The sequence below is a fragment of the Scyliorhinus torazame genome, chromosome 3, assembly GCF_047496885.1.
Source record: "Scyliorhinus torazame isolate Kashiwa2021f chromosome 3, sScyTor2.1, whole genome shotgun sequence".
Taxonomy (NCBI): domain Eukaryota; kingdom Metazoa; phylum Chordata; class Chondrichthyes; order Carcharhiniformes; family Scyliorhinidae; genus Scyliorhinus; species Scyliorhinus torazame.
The window spans coordinates 78,239,534-78,247,272 of record NC_092709.1 but is presented as its reverse complement, the minus strand read 5'-3'; the positions used below and the strand labels follow the sequence as shown (position 1 = coordinate 78,247,272).

Sequence of the window (7,739 nt, the reverse complement as noted above, 5' to 3'; positions counted from 1 at the left end):
TTCCGCTGAGACAAAGAAGTGAAAGCACTTATCTCCTAGATGTTTATAAACACTGAGGCTAGCTTCACAACAGGGTTCTTGAGATGCATTTAAGCATGAAGGGAAATGACAATAATCAATCAGTCACTTGGCTGTCTGGAAGTTATTACCCTGTCAATTACAGCCTATTAAAAGCTATTTATTTTTGAATGTAAATTGAAGCCTCACAGATTAAAGGATCTGAGGGGGTTTAAAGCCTTGCAATGTGTTTTGGTTTTCTATAAGTAACAGCTGCTGCTTTCAACACTTATGTCTGAGCAGGTGTAAGGGACAGGTAAGTGAAAAAGCAGTGATTCTTCACTCTTTCATCAGCTTCCAGGCAGGGGTGACTGATCGGGGTCTCTGATGTGGGGGGGGGGTCATCAGTGGCTTTTAGATTTGAAAATTTGCTTGGAAAATCACTCCTATCACGTTATATCCACCAAAGTCCAGCTTCTACTGATGACATTGACATAGTCCGTCATAGTCTGAACCATAAGTGATCACTTTAGTACATTTTCCTTAGTTATTTCGGCAGGAATAATGAGGCTTCGGGCTTATTTATGCATTCTGCCATTTGAAAAAATAAAGCCTATACCAAATAAAAGATCAATTTACGTGACCAATCTTGGAACTTTAGGATTTCCAGCCCTCAATTTGTGCTCAATCCTTTTTTTAATAAAAATTTAGAGTAACCAATTCATTTATCCCAATTAAGGGGCAATCTAGCGTGACCAATCCACCTAGCCTGCACATATTTGGGTTGTGGGGGCGGAACCCACGCAAACACTGGGAGCAAACTCCACAAGGACAGTGACCCAGAGCCGGGATTGAACCTGGTACCTCGGCACCAAATTCGTGCTCACTCATAATAGATTCGTAATGTTATGGTTGGCTTACAGGTACTGTACAATCTAAAGATTTTTAAAAACTCGGCCACAAAGTAATTATTAAAGGTAACTTTAATATAACAATACTTCAATATGCTTAATAGTGAGTTGAGTGGCTTAGTATTAATGTTGTGATAAAGTGGTGCAATACAAATTGCTCTGTGAAATGATGTGAACAGTGATATAACTTGTCCACAATCTGATTCCTGAATTTGTCAGCTTACCATGATTCTAACCATGGAAATGTTGAACAAATATGTTTTAGACCATGTGGTGTACTTTTATACGATGCAATACTAGCTGTGGATTACACTCGTTAGAAAAGTAGGCAGTTTGACTTTCTGTATCTCTTTATTCTTTTGACTTTGTGGAATTTGTCATTGACTGTTTCACAATTTATCAGTCTTGGATGAAGGACCAGATGACATGTGAAGTATCTCAGGCTTTGAACTGAGATTTACTGCTTGTGAACACTGTAAAAAGAGTTTTTGACAGCTAATCAACCTTCACAATTATTCAGTTAAAGGTCCATTGATTGCTGGTCCAGCTGCATTAAACTTTGAAGAGAAAGACCTCTCATAGGGCAACCACTTAAAAAAAATGTAGGTAGAAGCAATTAATAGGGCAATAATGATGTGGACAGGTCACTTAACTGAGAGTGACTGATTCGAGGAGAGAGGGAGACAGAAAGTGACAAGGAGCCTGCAGGACACAGCAAGGCTGTACTGCAAATGAGAAGTAAACATTCGCTTTATCTGAAGCTGATGCCAGAGCACATAAATTGTCTTTTTTGAAAATTTGCTACAAGGCTGTTTTAATATATGCCATTTACCGGGATATCTTGCAAGATGACAAGAGACTGCACCAGCCTGCTGATCCCTTAGTCGTAAAAATTTGTGACTAATTGGTAGTTTGATGTGACGGGCTGAGCGTCTTGGGAAATCGAGGCATCTTCAGACTCAATGCCCTTTGTTTCTTGCTCTTTATAGGTTGTCGTGGGGTGGTCTCTGTGGGGTTCTCTTACAGTTTATATTCAGAGACAATCTGTGATCAGCAGCAGCCCTGAAATGTAAGAGCATTCTGTACGGTTATCGATCTGCTTTTCTTTCAAGCTAATTTACTCGTGAACATTTAAGAACATTAGTTATCATAGATTTTGTCTTTTTCCCCTTTTTAAAACACTGTTGTTAGAAAAGACATGTGCTGTCACTAAAGGCACAGAATTTTGACCTTTTTCATGATTAGCATGTGTTTTTTTGATGTGATGAATGAGTTTTTAGAAATATTTATGATCACTAAATATAATTTCATCGCGAAAGCTGAGAGATGTTGGCTAAATCAAAACCAATAGTAGACGCACAATTTTTCCCAAATATAAAGATCAGTTTATTCTGCCTTTCAACAAAACACAAATTTGGAGTGAGAAAAAGGCCTTAATTTTCCAATATATTTTCTCAGTGATTACCCTCAGTGCAAAATACTTATTATCAGCAAATATAAAGCATAGAGGCACCTGCTTGGGCAAAGCTTTAAGATTTTCCCATTGGAATTATCATCACTAAATGAAAGAAAATCATACCCACACAATGATATATCTAGTGGACCATGTTGTGCCAGGTGTAAGGAGCAAGAGGGCTTTTTTGGGGGGTCCAATAGATATAGACATAGAATTTACAGTGCAGAAGGAGGTCATTCGACCCATCGAGTCTGCACCGGGTCTTAGAAAGAGCACCCTGCCCAAGGCCACACCTCCACCCTATCCCCATAACCCAGTAACCCCACCCAACACTAAGGGCAATTTTGGACACTAAGAGCAATTTAGCAATTCAACTAACCTGCACATCTTTGGACTGTAGGAGGAAACCGGAGCACCCGGATAAAACCCACGCACACACGGGGAGAACGTGCAGACTCCGCACAGACAGTGGCCCAAGCTGGGAATCGAACCTTGGACCCTGGAGCTGTGAAGCAATTGTGCTAACCACTATGCTACCGTGCTGCCCCTCAAACACCTATGGAAGACTTAAAGGTTAAAAGTTAACTTTAGCTCTCCTGATGGCTCAGTGAGTTTAGTAAGTAAGTAGCTGAACCATACAGGCCACAAATACCCCAGGGTCAATCCCCAGTTTGTGCTAAATTTCTTGACCTTCGCCAGAGTGGTAGTAGCAATGCTTAGAACTGTCGTATTGTTAGGAAAGGATAAATCAAGAATTTCTGCTTCTGTTTACTGGCCAGTGACCCACGTTGAAAGTGCATGCGTAGGCATCTGGTGAGGCTCAATCTTATGGTCCCCACATTGAATGGCTTCCTGGCACTCATCATGAAGGCTCCCAAGTGTAATTGCCGACTGAAGCAAGGGACTAAAGGATTGGCGCCCGTGAAACCAGACTCCACCAAGTAATCAACATCTTCAGGAAAGGAGTGGAGGAAAGCAAATGAAGCTAATTTTGAGGTCAGCAATATGAAATGGACATTGAATACAAAAGGAGCTATGCCTCGGGGGTCTGGTTTAGCTCAGTGGGCTAGACAGCTGGTTTGTGATGCAGAACAAGACCAGCAGTGCGGGTTCAATTCCCGTACCAGCTGAGAATTCAGAATTCTCCCTCTGTGTACCCAAACAGGCGCCGGAATGTGGGGACTAGGGGCTTTTCATAGTAACCTCATTGCAGTGTTAATGTAAGCCTGCTTGTGACAATAAAGATTATTTATTTATGCTCCCAAGTCCAGGTGCATCTTTGGTAACTATGGGCGAAATTCTCCCCCAATGGCGCGATGTCCGCCGACTGGCGCCCAAATCGGCGCCAATCAGATGGGAATCGCGCCGCCCCAAAGGTGCGGAATTCTCCGCATCTTTGGGGGCCGAGCCCCAACATTGAGGGGCTAGGCCGGCGCCGGAGGGATTTCCGCCCCGCCAGCTGGCGGAAACGGCATCCCCGGGCGGCGCATGCGCGGGAGTGTCAGCGGCCGCTGACAGTTTCCCGCGCATGCACAGTGGGGAGAGTCTCTTCCACCTCCGCCATGGTGGAGGCCGTTGCGGAGGCGGAGGAGAAAGAGTGCCCCCACGGCACAGGTGGGCCCCGATCGCGGGCCAGGCCACCGTGGGGGCATCCCCCGGGGTCAGATCGCCCCGCGCCCCCCCCAAGACCCCAGAGCCCGCCCACGCCGCCTTGTCCCGCCGGTAAATACCTACTTTAATTTACGCCGGCGAGACAGGCAATTTATCGGCGGGACTTCGGCCCATCCGGGCCGGAGAATTGAGCGGGGGGGCCCGCCAACCGGCGCGGCCCGATTCCCGCCCCCACCCAATCTCCGGTACCGGAGACTTCGGCAACCGGCGGGGGCGGGATTCTCGGCGGCCAACGGCCATTCTCCGATCCGCTGGGGGGTCGGAGAATGACGCCCAAGATATTTTTAAAATTGTAAATGATTTGCACTGCAGAAAATTACGAATCGGGCTAAGACATGCCGTATAATTTTTGTTGGCTTGTTTGTCAAGATTGGCATTGTTTTGTGAATTTTGGTTAACCCTAAGAAATACCACATGCCCTGACAATGAACTTATAAGATGTTGATAGACGTCCCACAATTACTCCTGGCTATCTTTGAATCACTTCAGCTCAGCTCAGCTAATCACAGTACTGCAAATAACTTTTATGCATCTTGTTGTGCTCTTCTAGACTCAATTGCACAGTAACCTCCTCAGCTTTCATGGTTTTGGAATCCTGTAATTTAACCTTGTTGTCCAGATGTACAGTAGCTCTAGTATCTTACTCTGCAACTAAGTGTGAAACTATCACAAATATGTTACACAGTGATTGCGTGAGAAACATTACTTGCTTTTTAAGTAACTTCTGAAAATAATATGCCTGCATTAAAAGGCCTTACTCATCTTTGCACTGACAGAAACCTCCAAGATGCCTATAACTGTGAAAACACATTGGGTTCCATAAAATATTTGAAAGTGTCTGACTGATTCAATCCATGTTGTCTTCAGTTTGCAGTCCATCTAATCCAGCATATCCTTGCCAGTGCAGTTCTTATGTTACCTCATGTTAGAATGGGCCAAGATTTGTTCTCCCTATACGGTGCAGAATATTTATACAAGGTAGCTGCTGACAGACCATCTGAGGGACAAGCTGTGGAGTCGAAACCTTCTAATTTGTTTGGCTCATTGGAGGAATACTATTGCTGATACTGCTGCTGCAGTGCACTCCATTCAGCATGACATATAGTGTCTATGCTCACAGCATGACCTTGGCATGTTAAGTCCCCTTCACGGTATTTGACATTTCTCAGCCTTTCGCTTCAGTATTAGGTTTCCCGAAGCTACCACTTGTTTTAATGAAGATGGCTTCTCAAATCCCTGCTCATGTTTCTTTACTGCACTATGAAATAGACAGAACTAGTTTCTTTTTTTATGAAGGCAGTTCTCGTTCAAGGTAATTTTGTCACTTTTCATAGAATGCTCTGTAGTGCTGGGCACACTAATTTTGCAGACATAAAGCTGCTTAAATATTAATAATAACAGACAAATCAAAACAGAAAATTGAATACCAAAAGCTCAACCTTAATTGAAAAATATTTATGTTTTATTGCCTTTATTCTCTTATTCTTCTTTGCTCTCTATTCTGCCTTTTAAAAATTACTTGAACTTTTATAATGTATTTTTTCACTGCACATACTTCAACCCTTTCCCTCAATTTGAAACCCTTTTCCTTCTACATCTTTGGGCTGGTTTAGCTCAGTGAGCTAGATAGCTGGTTTGTAATGCAGAAGAAGGCCAGCAGCGCGGGTTCAATTGCCGACCCGGCTTACCCGAACAGGCACCGGAATGTGGCGATTAGGGGCTTTTCACAGTAACTTCATACTTGTGACAATAAAAAAAGATTATTATTGTTCCACAAAGGAATTTTGGAATCAACTTTGGGAAACAGTTGTTATTATATCAGCGAAAAACAATCTTCAAAAGGTGCCCTTGTATCCGATGAAATGACATGGGCTTCAAGATTGGTTTGGCTACATCAAAGATACGACCAAATTAATCTTCACTGTGAATTTCCTCCTGAGTAAACTTGTCTGTGTCTTGCTAAGAGCTGGTAATCCTTTAAAGTGCTACTGCCTTCATACAAAAGTATTTGGCAAGCTTTTCATTTCTTGAGAAATAAAGAGTCAGAAGAACATACAAGTTTTTTCACAATGATTTGATGCAATTTTTGGAATGGAATGTAACGAGCTGGATAATCAAACAATCTCTCATCAAAACATCAGGATTTTTTTTGAAATATAGAGTACCCACTTATTTTTTTTCCAATTAAGGGGCAATTTAGCGTGGACAATCCACCTAACCTGCACATCTTTTGGGTTGTGGGGGCGAGACACATGCAGTCACTGGGAGAATGTGCAAACTCCACTCGGACAGTTAACCCAAGGCCGGGATTGAACCCAGGTCCTCAGCGCCGTAGGCTGCAGTGCTAACCACTGCGCCACCATGCCGCCCGCATTGGGATACATTTTAACTTTGTATAATTGGGTAAAACTGGTGATGGTGAGCCAGTAGTCTGTTTTACATTTCTCATCATTTTTGACTTCAGCAGAAATAATGTGGGAGAGTTGGTGAGGAATGGGCTGTCGACTATCTACTTTTTATAAGCACAAATTACAGTCCCAAAATTAATTGTTATTATTGCATAAATATACATTCAATAAATTTAAAAGAAATAAAACAAAAGATTTGAAATCTTGGGCATGATCTTTTGGCCAGTTCGCAGCGGACGCAAAGACTGTTATGGCCACTAAATCCCATGAGGGGGCCATAACGGGATTAACGCCAGGGACATGTTGGTTTGAGATCTTGCTCATTTCCCCCCTCACCCACACACCCCCTTCCCCTCCCCGCTGCCGGTTCTGGGCATGAACCTGATTTCTGTGAATTTGCATCGATTTTAATATCATTAGACAACTTTACACCGTATCTTCCAGCCACGTGTAATGTTACCCCCCTGGCGGCATGACATCATGCCAGTGAAAATCACTGCTGGTTTTTGAAACCAAAAAACAGTCATTATGTTGCCAGTCGCCACCAGAGTCACCAATAATGTTGCCAATTAATAATGATGCTCTTTAGAGTCGCCAGGTATCAAATGATACCACCACAAGGCTTTACTGGATATCGATCAAAGGACCACACAACCAGTTAGTCAGTTCAAGTTCAAAGATGTTTTTTTTACACACAAGCATTACCTTGACATGCAACACAAAACACTACAAGTTAAACTACACCTAACAACTACAATAACCTATACTTAACTTCAGGGCAACCGGCTCTATGCAGATGGACAAGGCCTTTGTCCGGATCTTGCGTGGCTGGGTGGAAGAAGTGGCTCTGTTTCTGCTGGGCTTATCTATCTGGTAGCGATCGTTGGTCTTGAACTTGTCTGTCTGGTCGTTATGCTGCACTTGGGTTGGCATAGGCCGGATCCAAGAGAGACCGAGCACACGGCTGTGTCTCTTCTTATCCCTCTGGGATTTTGCGCTCTTTGGGGTGGTCCGTAACTTGGACCCAATAATTCGACAGGCTTCGATCACTGCTTTCGATTTTGGCCAATAAAGGGGCGGGTGCCTTGATGGCTGGGCGTGTCCTTAACGGTCATTGACCTTGACTGTTTGGGCTCCCTGAGTAAAGGGAGTGGCGCCGTATGTATCTGTATCGGTTACCTGAGTGTAGTTCTTTTGTTCTGGGGAAATGGGCCATTAGAATGTAAACAAGCGGGGGTTTCGATCGCGTCTAGCTATCTGGGTTGCAAATACACACACAAGCTCTGAGTCTGTCTG

The 7,739-nt window shown here is 43.5% G+C and overlaps 1 long non-coding RNA gene across 1 annotated transcript in view; it reads left to right on the top strand.

The window, feature by feature from the left end:
• The first annotated feature begins 1,891 nt into the window (after positions 1-1,891).
• The window catches only part of LOC140409507 (uncharacterized), a 31,429-nt gene continuing 25,581 nt past the window's right edge, over positions 1,892-7,739 (top strand). Inside the window, exons 1-2 of the long non-coding RNA XR_011940363.1 lie at positions 1,892-1,977; positions 2,765-2,937. This is a non-coding gene — a long non-coding RNA (uncharacterized lncRNA). The remainder of the gene's footprint in view (positions 1,978-2,764; positions 2,938-7,739) is intronic.